The sequence below is a fragment of the Lathyrus oleraceus genome, chromosome 5 (genome assembly GCF_024323335.1).
Source record: "Lathyrus oleraceus cultivar Zhongwan6 chromosome 5, CAAS_Psat_ZW6_1.0, whole genome shotgun sequence".
Taxonomy (NCBI): domain Eukaryota; kingdom Viridiplantae; phylum Streptophyta; class Magnoliopsida; order Fabales; family Fabaceae; genus Lathyrus; species Lathyrus oleraceus.
In genome coordinates this window covers 386,151,773-386,167,139 of record NC_066583.1, presented here as the reverse complement: position 1 = coordinate 386,167,139, position 15,367 = coordinate 386,151,773, and the positions used below count along the sequence as shown (strand labels likewise).

The 15,367-nt window shown below is 40.2% G+C and overlaps 1 non-coding gene across 1 annotated transcript; it reads right to left on the bottom strand.

Annotated features, from left to right (window-relative positions):
* Positions 1–14,697: 14,697 nt before the first annotated feature.
* Positions 14,698–14,804, bottom strand: LOC127090199 (small nucleolar RNA R71). Its single transcript, XR_007791727.1, has one exon. It is a non-coding gene; the product is annotated as a small nucleolar RNA R71 (small nucleolar RNA).
* Positions 14,805–15,367: the final 563 nt, after the last annotated feature.

Sequence of the window (15,367 nt, the reverse complement as noted above, 5' to 3'; positions counted from 1 at the left end):
CCAACCCCGTTACCTATAATCTCTGACATTTTATTAGTTTTGATTTGAAAACTTCTTACTTTTTGGGTTTTGTTCTTACTTTTTCCCTTTTCCTTTGGAAACAATAAAAGCGCGGTGGCGACTCTTATTATTTGATCTCTAGCTTGTCAATAGCTTGATGATCATGAATTTACCGCTACAGTAATTAAGTGCGCGACTCTGCTGGGGAGTAGTCTCCAGTGTGTTTAGTCTACTTTTTGTGTGTATATATTTGTATATATGTGATGTTTGTATATATGTATGTGTGATATAATCTGCTTGTTATGCTTGGTGATCTCTGAGTGGTGAGATAAGTTCTAACCCGAACTTAAGTGCAATTAAGATATGAGGATGGTATAGTCATGTTTGACTTGTGTTGAGTAGTCCTTAACAAGTTGGCTTGAGATCCATCCGCTCAGTGGAGACTCCTTTTGATTTGGAAATGTCACACAAGTATTTGTGGTTAGGCATTACTATTTCTAATTGGGTCCGAGAAGCTGAGGACCTTAGAATATTTAACCCATCTTGGCCTATTTAGGACGTAGTGCGGAGACTGTTCAAGTGTAGACTTGGTAACAGTTGTTACGCGATACTACACTCAGACGAGTTTGTCTCGAGAATATTATGGGTCGATGAGTCAGTCATCTTAACCTGTAATATCTGATAGATGGAATTAAGACTCTGGGAACTTTTTAGAACATGATCTACAGGTTTTTATCCTTAGTTCACTCCTTTGGGATGGTTTTTACCTAGATTCCATGCTCGTGACTTACAACAAACCCTTGATTCTTGGTTGATCCAATCAAGTCTTGTCAATATCAATGGAACTTGGGTGTTGATAAGGTGTAAACCATAATCCACCAAAATGGATGATTGATCTTGACAATGACTTGATTCATCCCTTAACCTTTGCTTGCATTGTATGTGATTCCTTATTTGTTATTGTTGCATTCATGCATTCATGTGCATCATAACATTCATCACACAAAAATTTCAAGGAACTAAGGTATCATTTGCAAATATTTTCAGACCATGGATTATGGACGAAAGAACACTAAGAAGTACAGTTTCAGATGTCCCGACTTGAAAGAGTTAAGGAAGCTAGCATCTTTTGTATTAGATCCCTTGGACTCCAAACAACGTCATGGGAAGCTTATGTCCATCTTGTCTGCTAATGTGGTTGAAGGACTCTTGAGTGTGCTAGTGCAGTTCTATGATCTTCTCTACCATTGTTTCACTTTCCCAGATTTTCAGCTTGAGCCTACCTTGGAGGAGTATTCTCATCTTTTGGGGATACATATTTCTAGTAAAGTGCCTTTTAGTGGATTGGAGGAGATTCCCCGATCTAATATTATTGCTGAAGCTCTTCACTTGAAGAAGTCTGAGATAGAGGCTCATTGGGTGAAGAAATGAGGGTTATTTGGGTTGCCATATGATTTCCTCATCAAGGAAGCTACTGCCTTTGCTCAAGCTGGTAGTGTGGATGCTTTTGAATCTATCTTGGTATTGCTCATTTATGGATTAGCTTTGTTCCCTAACATTGACAGTTTTGTTGATGTTAACGCCATTAGACTGTTCTTGATTGGGAATCATGTGCCTACTTTGTTGGGTGATATGTATTTCTTTTTGCATATAAGGAATTCTAAAGGTGGTGAAACGATTGTGTGTTGCATTCCTCTTCTGTACAAGTGGTTTATTTCGCACTTGCCTCAGGCACCTGCTTTTGTGGAGAACAACCAATGTCTAAGGTGGTCTCAGAGACTTATGTCTCTCACTAATGATGATATAGTTTGGTATGATCCGTCTTTGAGAAGTTTGGAGATTATTGATAGTTATGGAGAATTCTCTAATGTGCCTCTCATTGGTACACAAGGAGGAATTAACTACAACCCTGCTTTGGCTCATCGTCAACTTGGGTTCCCCTTGAGAGACAAACCTAATAACATGTTGTTAGAAGGTCTTTTCTATCAAGAGGGTAAAGATCCCCAACATTTGAGGCAGAAGATTGTGCATGCTTGGCATAATGTGCATAGGAAAGGAAGATCCGAGCTTGGTCCGTGCAATTGTGTAGCTTTGGAAGCTTACACTCTTTGGATGAAGAAGAGAGCTATGGAGTGGAAGATGCCTTATCCTTGTGAAAGACTTATGTCTATGGTTGTAGTTGAGCCATTAACTCTCCCTAACCAAGATGTAGAGGAGTTGGAAGACACGCTCGCCAAGATGAAGCAAGAGAAGGACATGTGGGAAGAGTGTTTCCATGCTTTGAGCAAGAAGCATGAAGAGTTGCAGTTGGAGTCTAAGGACAAAGATGTACTTATTGAGCTACTTGAAGACCAAGTGACGAAGAGATAGAGAGAGCTAGAGGTTTCATCTTCTAGCATGCCTCGGCCTTCCGTTGCTTGGAAGAAGATTGCTGATCAGCTTGTCCTCGAGAAGACTCAGATGAAGGCTTCTTTTGATACCGAGATCCGTCGCATTTGAAGGAAGTATGCGCCTACAGCCAGATCTTCTGACGATGTTAGGGATCCTTAGGATGACTAGTCTCATTTTCTCTTATATTTTTTATTTTGGTTTCTGAAATTGTACTCAGTGTAATCCTCCCAATTTATATAAATAAAAATACATTTTTGGTCATATCAAATTGTTGCAATTGCCATTTAAATATTATATATTTACAAATGATATAGTAAGTTCCTTGAAAATAAAAATAATCAAGCATTACATCTCATGCATCATTTGCACAAGCAGGTTTTTGCTAGATGTCTGATTGGTGTTTCTTCTGTGCTTTAGCCAAGCTGACTCACCGGTACAATACCCAAGCCAATCATCTGAGAATCATGGAACATTTGGAGCAAGAGAACAGAGAGCTGAAGGATGAGATCGCCTGCCTCTCTGCCATGATGGAGTCAGTTCTTGCTGCTCAGAATCAAGCTTCTCCAACGCCTGCAACTCCTCCCGCAAGGACTGTTACTTCAGAGGTGACTACCTCTACCATGCCTGCTGCTACCGCTCACTTCGCGCCGAATATGCCTGCCGGATTCCCGTGGGGAATGTTGCCCAACTTTGTGCCCGAAAGCTTTGCGCCTACATTTGCTTCCATGCCGGGATCTAGCCCAGTCATGTCCGTGCCACCTCCCGTTGTACACACCTTGCCTCGCGTAGAGGATACCATCTATCATTCTAAGCTGTCTGAGGGCCCAGATGTGTATGAGAAGATGGACGAGATGAAAGATCAGTTTCTTGAGCTGCGCAAGGAATTGAAGATACTAAGAGGTAAAGACTTGTTTGGAAAGAGTATTGATGAGTTGTGCTTAGTGCCCAACGTCAAGATCCTGGTGAAGTTCAAAATGCCTGACTTTGAAAAGTATAAGGGGAACTCTTGTCCGCTCGGTGATCTTGTGATGTATGCCCGCAAGATGTCTATTCAGACCGACAATGATCAATTTCTTATTCACTACTTCCAAGATAGTCTGACTGGTGCTGCACTTCGTTGGTACATGGGTTTGGATAGTGTAAGCATTCGCATTTTCAACGGCTTGGGAGAGGCTTTCGTCAAGCAATACAAGTATAATGTGGACATGGTGCCTGATAGAGACCAGCTGAGGTTTATGTCTCAGAAGGACAAAGAGACATTTAAAGAATACGCGCAAAGATAGAGGGAGTTGGCTGCCCAGATCACTCCTCCTTTGGAGGAGAAAGAGATGACAAAAATCTTCTTGAAAACTCTAAGTTCATTTTGTTATGAACGCATGATCGCTAGTGCCCCCAGTGACTTTACCAAAATGGTAAACATGGGGATGAGGCTTGAGGAAGGAGTCTGTGAGGGACGGTTGTCAAGAGATGAGGCGTCAACAAGTAAGAAAATGGTAGCAACTTTGGTAAGAAGAAAGACAGTGAGACGAATGCAGTAATCAGTGGGAGACAGAGGAGGCCTCAGATCAGAAGGAATCAACTACCCCGTCAACATCATCATCATCAAGTATCATCAGTAATTCCGGTATTTTCTAATCAACAAGCAACACCAATTCAACAACAATAACAACATCAATGTCAACAACAACAACCGCAACAAAGAACGAACACATACAACAAGAACAACAACAATACCACCAACAATCATCACCAGCAGAACTTTGAGAGGAAGAAGGTCTCTTTTGACCCGATTCCTATGTCATATGCAGAGTTGTATCCTTCGTTAGTTCTCAAGAACTTAATTCAACCGAGGAACCCACCGCAGATCCCAGAACCACTTCCCTGGTGGTATAAGCCTGAGCTCCGTTGTGCTTTTCATCAAGGAGCACCCGGACACGACATTGAAAACTGCTATCCATTGAAGTATGATGTTCATAAGCTTATGAAGAGTGGTATGGTGTCCTTTGAGAACCGCGCGCCAAATGTGAAAGCGAACCCTTTGCCCGCTCATGAGAATTCTTCAGTGAATATGGTAGACGGTTGTCCTGGGGAGTATAAGATTTATGATGTCCGGTTTATCTGTAGATCCTTGGTGCAGATGCACAAGGATATTTGTTTGGTGAGTGACTGTGAACATGACCATGATCGTTGTGTTGTTTGTAGTGTGAACCCAAGAGGGTGTGTTGTAGTGAAAAGGGACATCCAACGTCTGATGGATGAAGACATGATACAAATTGTTCAATCCCGTCATGTAGATGACGACGTCAATGTCATAGTGCCTGTTTTCAAACAACAAGAGCGGTTGGTAATTCAATATGACAACAGCAACAATAATAATGTCAGTCAAAGATCAGTATCACCGTTGGTAATACGGTTAACGGGCCCAGTTCCGTATTCATCTGATAAGGTTGTACCGTACCAGTACAATGCTACAATGATAAAGAATGGTCAAGAGGTCCCGTTACCTACGACTAGTTCAGTAGTGAGCATTGCTGATGTAACGAAGGTGACCCGTAGTGGTCGAGTGTCTGGGCCGGTGTTCCTAGAAAACAAAGAAGAAACGATTGTTGGTAAGAAGGCGGAGGTTCCTAATGTAGATCCGATTGGCGTTTCAAAAGATAAGTCTGGTGAATCCAGCAACTTGAAAGCTAATGATGATGATGAGGTACTCCGATTGATAAAGAGGAGCAAGTTTAATATGGTGGAGCAGCTGCTCCAAACCCCCTCAAAAATCTCAGTGTTGTCTCTATTGATGAATTCTGAAGCGCACAGAGAAGCACTACAGAGATTTCTTGAACAAGCATACGTAGAGCATGATGTTATTGTGGATCAATTTGATCACATTGTGGCTAACATCACTTCTTGCAACAATCTCAGCTTTTACGATGAAGAACTCCCTGAGGAGGGCATAAATCATAACCTGGCTTTGCATATTTCAATGAACTGCAAGGAAGATGCTTTGTCAAACGTTCTTGTTGACACCGGGTTGTCACTAAATGTGCTTCTGAAGTCAACTTTGTCAAAGCTATCTTACCAAGGAGCGCCCGTGAGGTATAGCGGTGTAATCGTCAAAGCTTTTGACGGTTCACGCAAGACAGTAATTGGTGAAGTGGACCTTCCAGTCAAGATAGGTACGAGTGATTTTCAGATTACTTTTCAAGTAATGGATATCCACCCGGCCTACAGCTGTTTATTGGGAAGGCCATGGATTCATAAGGCGGGAGCTGTTACCTCCACTCTGCATCAGAAATTGAAATTTGTCAAGAATGGCAAGCTTGTGATTGTTGGAGGAGAGAAGGCATTGTTGGTTAGCCACCTGTCATCTTTATCTTATGTTAAAGTTGAGGATGAAGTTGGAACTCCATTCTAAGCCTTATCTATTGCTGCTGAGAAGAGAGTTGGGGCACCCATGTCCTCATTAAAAGATGCTCAGAAGATTGTTGAAGAAGGTATTGTTGATCAGTGGGGGCGCATGGTAGAAGTCTCCGACAACAAGGGCAGAACCGGTTTGGGGTTCCAGAAAGGCTCATCAATTGCAAGATCTGAAGATATGCAACTCAGCTTCCGTAGCGGAGGGTTTATTCATGGCAATGAACAACACTTAGCTGCTGTACTAGAGGATGACGAAGAGGAAGACTGCACCAACTTTGTAACGCATGGAAAGACGTGCAACAATTGCACTGCTGTTGATATTCATGTTATTTTGCATCGATCTAAGTAATTGCTTTTATATTTTAAAATCCTCCTCCTATGCCTAAGGGAGAAGTGAACATTGTTTGGGAATTTCAATTTGATCATTAATAAAATTAATTCTATTCATCCATATCTTTGATGGTTGTTTTTACTTTTTGCTTTATTCTGAAAATGGTAATCACAAAAAACATAAATAAACAATATAATTGTCCATCTGCATAATATTTGGTCACAAATTAACTTCTCTAAAATCAAAATATCAAATCATTATGCAGGTTGGTTTCTAACCCCATTGAATACAATGATCCTTCTCCTTCTCCAAATTTTGAATTCCTTGTGTTTGAGGCCGAGGAGGAAAGTGATATAGAAGTGAGTGATGAATTGACTCGTCTTCTTGAGCAAGATGAAAAGATTATTCGGCTATTTAAAGAGCAGATTGAGTTAGTCAACTTGGGTTCCGAAGATGATGTGAAGGAAGTCAAGATTGGGTCTCGACTGTGTCCAGATGTCAAGAAGGGGTTGATTGATCTTCTTCAAGAGTATTCAGATGTGTTTGCTTGGTCCTATCAAGACATGCCTGGTTTGGATTCTGAGATTGTGGAGCATAGATTGTCGTTGAATCCAGAATGCCCGCCAGTCATGCAGAAATTGAGAAGAACGCATCCTGATATGGCTGTGAAGATCAAGGAAGAAGTGCAAAAGAAGATTGATGTCGGTTTCCTTGTGACTGTTGAGTATCCGCAATGGGTGGCCAATATTGTGCCTGTACCGAAGAAAGATGGAAAAGTCTGCATGTGTGTTGACTATCAAGATTTGAATAAAGCCAGTCCGAAAGATGATTTCCCTCTGCCACACATTGATTATTACTCCTCAAGGCAGTGATTATTACTCCTCAAGGCACGCATCTTCCATTTACAGCTAGGTTGACTTTCAAGTGTACAAATAACATGGCAGAGTATGAAGCTTGCATTATGGGGCTTGAAGAGGCCATGAATCTCAGAATCAAGTATTTGGATGTCTTCGGTGATTCGGCTTTGGCTGTGAATCAAATCAAAGTAGAATGGGAGACAAATAAACCCGGTTTGATACCATATAGAGATTATGTGAGGAGGATTTCAACTTTCTTTACAAAGGTTGAGTTTCATCATATTCCTCGAGATGAAAACCGAATGGCAGATGCTCTTGCAATGTTGGCATCGATGATTATAGTGAAGTATTGGAATGAAGTTCCCAATTTATCTATGATGCGTCTTGATAGGCCAGCTCATGTGTTTGTTGTTGAAGAAATCAAAGACGAGAAGCCATGGTATTACGACATCAAATGTTTCCTCCAAAGTCAGATTTACCCGCCTGGGGCATCTTTGAAAGATAAGAAGACTTTGAGAAGATTAGCCGGTAATTTTTACTTAAATGGTGATATACTATACAAGAGAATCTTCGACGTGGTTTTGCTCAGATGCGTGGGTAGACACGAAGCAGACTTGTTGATGACTGAAGTGCATGAAGGTTCCTTTGGTACTCATTCCAATGGACATGCAATGGCGAAGAAGATGTTGCAAGCAGGTTACTATTGGCTGACAATGGAATCTGACTGTTGCAAATTTGTGAAGAAGTGCCACAAGTGTCAAATTTATGCTGATAAGATTCATGTTCCTCCGACACTATTGAATGTTATCTCCTCCCCATGGCCCTTCTCCATGTGGGAAATTGATATGATTGGGATGATTGAGCCCAAAGCTTCAAATGGACATCGTTTCATTTTAGTGGCAATTGACTACTTCACAAAATGGGTTGAAGCGGCATCATATGCAAATGTGACCAAGCAAGTTATTGTAAGGTTTATCAAGAATCAGATTATATGTCGTTATGGTGTGCCAAGTAAGATCATTACTGACAATGGATCAAACTTGAATAACAATATGGTGGAAGCTCTTTGCAAGGACTTCAAGTTTGCACATCATAACTCTTCTCCATACAGACCTAAGATGAATGAGGTTGTTGATGCTGCGAACAAGAACATCAAGAAGATTATCCAGAAGATGGTTGTCACATATAAGGATTGGTATGAGATGCTCCTTTTTGCTTTGCATGGGTATCGTACATCCATCCGCACTTCAACAGGGGCAACCCCTTCATCTCTTGTTTATGGTATGGAAGCAGTGCTCCCTGTAGAGGTTGAGATTCCTTCATTACGTGTGCTCATGGAAGCCAAGTTGACTGAGGCCGAATGGAGTCATACCAGGTTTGTGAAGGAGAATTGCAATCCAAAACGCATCGGAAATTAAAATTTTCTCCTTTAGAGATCTTTACGAATGGTCATGATCAGTGATAGAATATTTACCTCTTGTGATGATTGAAACCTTTGGTGCAGATCTCTTGTAACGATCAAAACCTTTGATGCAAATCCACGGAGAGATCACGATCGTTGAATGATGACAACGTCTCTACTCAGTCCACACGAACGGATTCCTTCAATCTCAGTGCTAGCTGGTATGAATGAAGGCTTTGAGTGAGAGAGAGAGAGAGAGAGAGAGGGAGAGAGAGAGAGAGAGAGAGAGAGAGAGAGAAAGAGAGAGAGAAAACGAAAATAATGCAAACGCAAATAATGCTTTTGCACAAGGGTTCTATTTATAGAACCACTTGTGTGGGCTTCAAGCTAAAAGGCCCACTTAAGTGTATTTGGCCCATATCTTATAATATGCCCAAAATCACTTAAGCCCATGGTACCTTACCATATTTCGTATTCTACTTAAGTACACCGTACCTAACGATGTTCTACAATTCACTTAAGGGCACCGTACCTTACGGTGTTCCTTAGTTACTTTATCTCTCATCAATTCGTCCTTTGCGTGTGACCCTGTAGGTTTTCGCGGCGTTGACAATTATATTAAATCACGTATTTAACATGATAAACAGTGAGCGGTATCTAGCAACACATCACTGCTACCCAAGACACGAAAATGTCATGTGATCTGAAAATTCCTTCTATGATAATACTTATGTGTAGAATTACCCTTTTGCCCTTCTGTCTATATTGAACACAAGGCATAGACCGTGTTATCCTTGTCCAGTTCAATATTGGGCCCATAGACATTTATCCTGTTATACAGGATGGACAAATTCCATATAGGTCACTCATGTCCCTCAGCATGCTTTGTGGAGTACCCATCAACTGTCTTTATGGTTATCCAGTTACGGACAATGTTGGATCAGCAATAAAGCACTCGACTCTACATCTAGGGTCCATAGTGGTTTCAGGTCGAAGAGTGGTATACACCATTATCACCATGAGAATAACTTATGACACTTTGCATAACTTTATATATAGTATTCTCATAGAGGGTCAATCCGGTATAAATATTACTCTTAATATTCATACCTATGTTTAAGACTTGATAACTCATTATCCATGATCCATGAGATGTGATCATCAGTCTATGTACATAATAGTCTTAATGCTGTAGTGTTATCCCACTTCACAATAAAGCTCGACTACGGATACTTTAAGAATAGTGTCCTTATGTTTAATGTGATTTCATGATCAAGTCATACTTGATACATTAAACGGACTAGCTATTCTAGGGACTTTATTAAACAAACGTAATAAAGAAAAAGCCTTTTATTATTAAAAAATAATTCGATATAAGTACCAAAAGCATTGGCCTCTAGGGCTTACACCAACAGTTTGATCAGTTGAATTTGATTGAAGGGAAGAGATTGACTGCCATGTGTCATGGTCAGTTGTATCAGCATAGGATGAAGACATCTTTTGATAAGAAGGTCAGACCTCGAGTTTTAGAGAAGGTGACCTTGTGCTCAAGAAGATTTTGACGTTCAAGCCATATTCCAAAGGAAAATGGACTCCTAATTATGAAGGCCCATATGTTGTTAAGAGAGACTTTTCAGGCGGCGCGTTGATTCTTACAACAATGGATGGTGAAGAGTTCACTCGTCCTGTGAACACAGATGCAGTCAAGAAATACTTCGCCTAAAAAATAAATGAACAGCTCGCTAAGTTGAAAACCCGGCTTAGGCAAAAATGAGCGTCTCGGTGGATTAAAAACCCGAAAGGGAGACCCAGGCAAAAATTAGAGACATAAAACAGAAAGAATTTCTTGATAAGTTGAGTACCCCACCTTGGGGAAACTTATGCAAAAATTAGGGATTATGGCAAGTAACTACAGTCTGCTGATCTTCAGATTTTGAAGACTTGTTTGAGCACAAGGGTTGACATCAGTTCATCCCCATCAGTGGTCAAGAGCACAGTGGATATCAAGAGTTGGTAGAAGGATTAAGGATCATTTATATTCAATGTAACCCTTTTTCCATGTAAATTACCATTTTCAACTTTGTAAAAATCCATGGAGTCTTGTCATTTACAGGCTACCATTCTATTAAATAAAGTTGAGCTTTTATCCAAATTGTTTCTACTCTTATTTACTTCAGCCAATAGTTTTAAATTTTATTATGATCATTTTGAAATTAAATTTTTAAATCAAAATCAAGTTTTTTCTTAAATATATAAAAGCAAGAATTTTTTCCAAAGCAAGTAAAAGGAATATCAACAACATTTCAATGGATAGCAAGTCCTTAAGTGTGAAACATCAGAGGTTCCCAAGTAGTTAATCCTTCAGGTATCCTTAGATGTTTGTGTTGATTCAGTTCCTCGGTGGAGTGTTTGATCCTCAGTGGAATTCCTTTCCTCGTCCCCAGCTGAGTTGGTTGATTCAGATACCTTGCGGCGTGTTGTTTTCCCCTACAGAGTTTCTGCCTTCCCCAACGGAGTTTGTACATCCACAACGAAGTTCGTATTTCCTCAGCAGGGTTGATCTTCAGAGGTGGTTGATCTTCCCTAGTAGATCGCATTGGTTTCCCCACCAATCGCCATTCAACTTGCTCCCAGACAGAGTTTCCTCCTGGTTTTTGGGCAGCCTTTGTCATGATTATTCTCTATAGGGTTGTCTCCCATTTTTATGGTGTTGACCTAAAATTCCCCACAGATTGGATGTTCTATCCTCAGCATATCTCCTCGTCCCCAGCTAGGTTTGAACCTTTGGGATGTTGATCTCTTCGTTCTTCAGCAGTTGTCTCCATATTTTGTGGATTGACTGAGGATTGTACCGATGGTTCAAATTCTTTGCGACACCTTTGTATCCTTTGTGATCGTTTTGTCATCAAAATCATCATATATACATATACATATACAATCATATAATTGCATAATTGCATACCCTGCATCTTCATATTTGATTTGTTTGAGATTCTTATGGCGGTATTTTATCCCCATACCAAATCTGGTGTCTGTCCTCCTTCAATTATAGAGTGGCATCCCCTTAAGCAGAAAGACTTTAACCTTTCTCCTTTTCCCCACTGAGTTTGTTTCCTCGTGGATGGTTGTTATTTCAGTTTCCTCCCCAGTTGATTTTCTGGATGGAATTACTCCCCTTGAATTATGTCCTCATTGGGTTGAGTCTTGATTGACCGTTTTCTTTCTAGCTCTTACCTAGATAGATGCTTTGATCCTCTGAGAGTTTATTACCCAGTAACTGGTAATATTCTTCTTAGTTTGCAGTTTGTTACTTCTTGCCCACTACCCGGCAAAAGTACCCTTTTTTTCTCCTCAGTAGAGTCCCTAGTGGATCTATACCCCAAGAAGTATATCCTTGATATGTTCATCCTAACCGGTGACGGATATCTTTCTTTCCCCTACCTGAGTCTATCCTTGATATGTTCATTTTAACCGGTGACGAGTATTCTCATTCTTTTGGTATTTTACCCAGTAAAAAGGTAGTTGTAATCCCTATTTTGTTCCCCAAAGAGTTAATCCTTGATATGTTTATCTTAACCGATGACGGGTTTTCTTTTCCTTGTGGTTTTCTACCCAGTAACCGATATTTGTAAATCCTACTTTTCCCCTATGCGGAGTCTATCCTTGATATGTTCATCCTAACCGGTGACAGATTTTCTCTCATATGGTATTCTATCCAGTAACTGATAGATATAATCCTTATTTTTTGCTCCTCATCAGAGTCGATCCTTGATATGTTCATCCTAACCGATGACGGGTCTTCTCTTTGATTGGTTTTCTACCCAGTAACCGGTAGTTGTAAATCCTACTTTTCCCCTATTCAGAGTTTATCCTTAATATGTTCATCCTAACCGGTGATGGATTTTCTCTTCGACGGTTTTCTATCCAACTTTCGATAGATGTAATTCCTACCCTTTTTATTCAGATGGTATATCCTTGATATGTTCATCCTAACCGACGACGGTGATCACACTAAAATTTACGTATTTTCGACTCCGATTTCACATGCATTCTAGTTGTTTTATTATCATTTTGTTGTGTTATTGTTATGTTTTCCTTTGTTTTCAGGTTTTTACTTTAATCGGAGCCCCGATCGAGAAAAGGAGCGAAAAAGAGCCAAAAACCCTAAAATTCAGCTTTTTGCTCTTATGGCCTACCCAATGGCGGGCGCCACAGACCAAGCCATGACGTGTCAAATTCAACTTCCATCAACTCCCACGTTTTCCCACTACTTCCACTAAGGCGCCCCATGTTGTGCTTGTGGCGGGTGCCATAGCCTTGTGGCGGGCGCCACAAGAGGAAAAACGGTTCCCTCCTATTTTCAAGTGAAGGGCATCCAAGTCATTTCCATCTTTTTACTTGCCTATAAATAGAAACGCGAATTCACTTTTACAACCATCCAAACTTAGAGCAGACGAAGATCCAAACTTAGAACAGAGGCAAACTCAGAAGCAACTTTGTTTCACTTAGGCATATATTCAGTATTTTATAGTGGTAATCGCTTCGCATTGGAGTGTTACCACAATTGTGTAATCAAGTCTGTGATAGAGTCTGTAATCGAGTTTGGAGCACTTTGGAAGGAAGTTAATCCTGCCGCCATTTTCTTTTCCGCATTGCAATTTACTCAGCCCTCCGATTGGAGCAGGTTTTTATTACTCGCCTTTACTTTATTTATTTCCCGCACTCGCTTTTACTTTATTTATTTCCCGCACTCGCTTTTACTTTATTTATTTCCCGCACTCGCTTTTACTTTATTTATTTCCCGCACTCGTTTTTACTTTATTTATTTCCCGCACTCGCTTTTACTTTTATTTATTTCCTCGCACTCGCTTTAAATTATTTACTTTCCGCACTCGCACTACTTTTATTTACTTTCCGCACTCGCACTACTTTTATTTATTTTAATGCACTTTTACTTTACCATGTCTAGCTAAATTTATAAGGCTAGAATGTAAGGATCGTAATTAAACCAGTAATCCGTACAATTGTTTGTAGAAAGACTTAAGGGCTATTTTAACTTTCAAATTAAGTTTTTCCGCACTTCAATTTCGTTGGGTAAGATCGAAAGCCGTCCAACGTCTTTATAAACTTAATTGTTTTTAACTATTTCAAAAACAGCGAAAGCGCTTTGTTTAGTTCATTAGGAGTTTTTAACATTAAGAAGAAAAGAGATTTTAAAACTATTTTTGGACGCGTTTCTAAGTTTAGAGTCTGGTTCGTAAGAACCTCTTTTGGTTAAGAAGTCCAGGTTATAATACTTTTCAACTTAGTCAAGATACTATATTTCTTAAAAATAGGTTTACTACTCTAACGCAATGCGCGCCTTTTTATAAGTGACAATAAGTTGGTTTGATTAGGGAGTACAACTCGGTTCTGAATACGCGAAAGCGACAGTTCCTGTTAAATTAGTTCTTTTCAAAGTAGGAAACATTGCCCATAAGTAATTCTATTAGCAAGTACTTGGATTATTAATTGATTACGTGAATTACATTCGACCCTGTCTTTATTAATTATATTCTATTTCAATACTTTACTTTTCATTGCACACTACAAAAACACCTATTTTGACTGCCTTTGATAAACACCGTAATAACAGATAACGATAGATTGACACTTGGTCTCTGTGGATTCGATAATCTTTTATATTACTCTGACGCGTTCGTATACTTGCGAAAAGCACGCATCAAGTTTTTGGCGCTGTTGCCGGGGACCAATTTCGTCAAATTTCATTTTCCTGTTGTTATATCGTTTAGACTTAGGTTATTTCCCGCCGGTCGATGCGAAGAACTCGCAGCACCGGAAGTTTAAGTTTAGTAAACCCTCTGGCGGAACCTGAACGTTACGCTCGCGCACGTTTATTCTTTCATAGAATTAAGAGAGCTATGGCCGAAGATCAAAACCAAAGACCTCTTAAGGACTTCGCTCAACCATCTAATGAAGAACCTAGTTATAGTATAGTAAACCCAGCTATCCCAGCCAATAATTTTAAACTTAAACCATCCCTGTTGCAACTAGTGCAATAGAGACAATTCGCGGGTCTCACTACCGAGAACCCTAACCAACATTTAAAAATATTTCTTCAATTAGCAGATACTTTTAAAACCAATGGAGCTTCTCCTGAGGCAATACGTTTTAGATTATTTCCCTTTTCCCTTAGAGATAAAGCCCTATCATGGTTAGATTCCCTTCCACCCAATTCTATTACGACTTGGGATAACCTTAGAAGAGTTTTTCTTGCTAGATATTTTCCCCCGAGTAAGACCGCCGTTCTTCGAAACCATATAACTAGATTTACCCAAAACCATGGAGAATCGTTGTTCGAAGCTTGGGAGAGATATAAAGAGTTGTTACGAGCATGCCCACATCATGGTTTAGAAAATTGGTTAATCATTCAAACCTTCTATAATGGACTTCATTATAACACAAAGATGACCATCGACGCTGCCGCAGGCGGTGCTCTGATGAACAAACCTTACCCTGAAGCTAGTGCCCTCATTGAAGATATGGCTCAAAACCATCAATCATGGGGAGTTGAACGAGCGACAGTTGAGAAGAAGGAAGCCCAAGGAGGAGTGCATGAACTAAGCTCTATAGACATGATGCAAGCTAAAATGGACGCATTAGCCCTTAAAGTCGAGCATATGTACACGAACCCGAATACTGTAGCCGCAGTTTCGTCGAATTGTGAGATATGTGGAACCCAAGGACACCAATCCGCAGAATGCAGTCTATTGAACGAAACCCACTCCGAGCAAGTGAACTACACCCAAGGGAACCCATATTCGAATACCTATAATCCTGGATGGAGGAATCACCCGAACTTCTCCTATAAAAACAATAACCCTATTCAAAATAATGCACCTCCGAGACCTAGTTATCAAGCCCCTAGATCAAATCAACATATGCAACCTGTACCACCAAAGCCGAGCCTTGAGA